This window comes from Triticum dicoccoides, chromosome 5A (assembly GCF_002162155.2).
Source record: "Triticum dicoccoides isolate Atlit2015 ecotype Zavitan chromosome 5A, WEW_v2.0, whole genome shotgun sequence".
Classification (NCBI taxonomy): domain Eukaryota; kingdom Viridiplantae; phylum Streptophyta; class Magnoliopsida; order Poales; family Poaceae; genus Triticum; species Triticum dicoccoides.
In genome coordinates, this window is record NC_041388.1 from 462,179,166 (window position 1) to 462,182,785 (window position 3,620).

Here is a 3,620-nt window from a genome sequence, read left to right on the forward strand (position 1 = left end):
TAAATTGGATACATTTGTTTTGCTTACAAATGAAGTGCCTAGCTTGGAGAAGGATGAACATTGGAGCAAGAACAAGCATGGAGATGATGGCATGCGCAAGGGGAACAAGAACGGAGTTACAAGTGATGATTTCAGGACTTTGAAGCCACCATAATGGGTGCATGAAGCCTTGGACGAAATATACAAGATGCCACTTCATAAATTTCGTCCCGAGGCTATTTTAGGTGCTGCGTCACCTTATTATTGGGCCAGGCCCATGTAATTTCGAAATACATAAGTATAGGCTATTTTTAGAGTCCGTATGTTTGGGGAAACAAGAGATAGGGTTGATTTCGGACCCCTCCACCAAGGGCCACGAAATTCCCCCCCTCTTCCTCCATATATACAGCCCTTAGGGCATCGTTTAGACTTTGGGTTTTGTTTAGATTAAAAGTTCGCCATAGCTGCAACTTCGCGTACTTCGTTTGTGTTCAACGACCAGACAAAGGCGTCACAGAACCCCACCTTGATCAATAAAGCTTTCATCTTATATTCGCAATATCCAGATTGCAATCTTAGTTTCTTGCTTGTTCTTCGTTTGCTCGCAGGAAACAGACCCTCGTGGTCAGGTTGATCGTGCTCCGGCGTGGTCAATAACCTCTCGGAGTTGGTTTAGCGATTGCTAAGGCGCGACGTCCTCGCACGTTCGTAGTCGGATCGTCAAAGTCGACTTCCACCAAAGCGAAATCCACCATCTCATCGAAAGACGGGACACCTTTGCCTCTATCAGTTTTACCACCACATCCTAGTAGTTATAGGAACATTATTTTTGGATTTTGTTTCTTGTTCTACTAATCATGACAAGATCCAGAGTCAATTCATGGGCTTTGTCGATCGCGGGAGACGTGCCACCACCTTTGCAAATACCACAACCGTCACGAGAGGTGCACAAACATCCAAATGCACATGATCAGGTTAATGTATCTATACCACCATTTAATGGCCGTTTTAAACCTGCTTTATATATTGAATGGGAGTTCGACATAAAAAATATATTTGCTTCCCATAATTTCGATGAACATAAAAAGGTTAAGGTTGCGGTTGGTTCTTTCACTGGTTATGCTTTGGTTTGGTGGAGTGAATATTGTCGGTTACACCCTGATTATATACCTACTACTTGGGATGATTTGAAACTTGCCATGCGACATACTTTCGTCCCTGCTTATTATACTCGTGACATGATTAAGAAGTTGCAACACTTAAAACAAGGTAGTGAAACTGTAACAAAATATTATGATGATTTACAAACTACCTTGTCGCATTCCTCTTTAGAAGAAAGTGAAGATGATTTTATGGATAGATTTTGGGGAGGATTAAACCGTGATATTCAAGAGATACTAATTCATGAAGAGTGTTATCCTATGGACCATTTGTTTCATCTTGCTTGCAAAGCTGAACAGGAAATAAAACGACGTGTTGGCCACGAGGAGAAGAAGCGCACGGTGCACATTCCAAGAGTTGATATGATTGTTCCTTCAACTACTAGGCATACTATGACAACCACATCCGTTGTTGTCAGGACTACATCACCTCCACCATGTGACACATCGCCCCCGAGAGTGGCTACATCATCTGAGTTGATCATAAGAGGTAATGACAAAGGTACTGATCTTCCATCTCTACATGAGAATGATGAATGCCTTGTCAATTTGAATGCATCATCTGATGAGCTACCCACTACTTTGATCACACCACCTATTTTAGAGGACTACGTTGATAATTTGACTTTGCCATGTGATCAAACAACTGAAATACCAACAATTTTGAGTGCACCCATTGAATTAACTATTGATGCAAAAGAACCAATGTTTAATCATTTTGATATGACCTCTAATCTTGGTGATGATTCTGTGTTGAATGACTTATTGCATGTTTGCTTATTTAAGCATGTTGTAGCATGTAAATTTGATGCAAGTAAGGTTTATTCACCAATATTGGGATGGTTTAATGATGAACATTGTCCATCTTTTGAAATGAATAAGAGCTTCACTTATATGTGCAAACTGAGTTGCAATATTTTCATGCCTTCTACTTCTTGTGCTAATTTTTTGGCTTTAGATTTTATGAACTATGCAAGTTACTCATCTATTCATGTGTCATATATGCAAAAATCAAGGGAAGTAAAAATGGATGACATATACATATACAACATGTACACCTTGTCTCTTTTGTTAGCCACATTTCAGATTAAGCAACGCCGAGGACGGCTTTATTTTCAAGAAGGGGAGGATGATGAGGACATGACTACCTTGGATATGACCAAAAATATTGCATATATGCATATTTGTCAGGTGATTTCTAGTGCAAACTATTCAATAATCTATTTATGTTATCCAGAACAAAAATACTTCACACACTTTTGTGTTTTGTCTAATTGCAGGTGTATGGGACATTTGTACAATCCACATATGAAGATAAGGAAGAAAGAGATGTTTATTTGCTGTCCAAAAAGTTCTCTCACGTCACTTTTGGCCCAAGAGAAGATAGAGTCCAAGTCTCTCACGTTCTGGATTCAGATTCGGACTGCACAGACACACCTGACTCAAAACGCACATAAGTTTTTCATACGGACTCCGAATTGGTTGATTCTTTTTTTTGTTGGAAACTAGATTTCGTGCACTTTCCAACCCAATTGCAATCACCTTCAAATTCGTCCGGAGCGTTGAGTTGTGGACGAAACAATCTGATGCTGCAGCAGAATCCGAGTCAAACTACAAGTCCAAAGGTGTTACATCACCTCCACTTGGGCCCATTGGCCTTGTACGACCTAGATTTAGTTTTAGGCTGCCTTGGGACGTCCTCCCACCTCCTTGGCCGCCACCCCTTGCTCCTATATAAGTAGATCCATCTAGTAGCTTTTCCTTGGGATTTGTTTAGTTAAAAGTTAGCCATTGCAACTTCGTGTACTTCGTTTGTGTCCAACGACCAGACCAAGACCGCTTACGGATCCCCACCATTATCAATACCTCATATATATTTGCAATATTCAGATTGCTTTATCATATTCTTGCTCGTTCTTTGATTGCTTGCAGGAATAGACCTTCGTGGTCAGGCTGACCGTGCTTCCGGCATCATCAGTAACCTCAGGAGATTGGTTTAGCGATTGCTAAGGCGCAACGTCGTGCACGTTTGTAGTCGGATCGTCAAAGTCGTCTCCACCAAATTGATAGTTATCATCTCATCGAAAGATCGGGACACCCTCGCCTCTATCATTAGCCCATAAACATCTCCAAAAGTGGCTAAGAAATTTAGTATCACGATCTGAAACAATAGTATTTGGCACACCATGCAAGCGAAAAATTTCATGAAAGAACAAATCAGCAACATAGACAGCATCATTGCTTTTATGACATGGTACAAAGTGTGCCATTTTCGAGAACCTATCCACGACAACAAATATGCTATCCCTCTCCGTATTTGTTCGAGGTAAACCTAAAACAAAGTCCATAGATATATCCTCCCAAGGAACACTAGGTACAGGCAAAGGCATATATAAACCATGAGGATTGAGTCGTGACTTAGCTTTTTGACATGTACTGCAACAAGCAACAAAACACTCAACATCCCTTCTCATCTTTGGC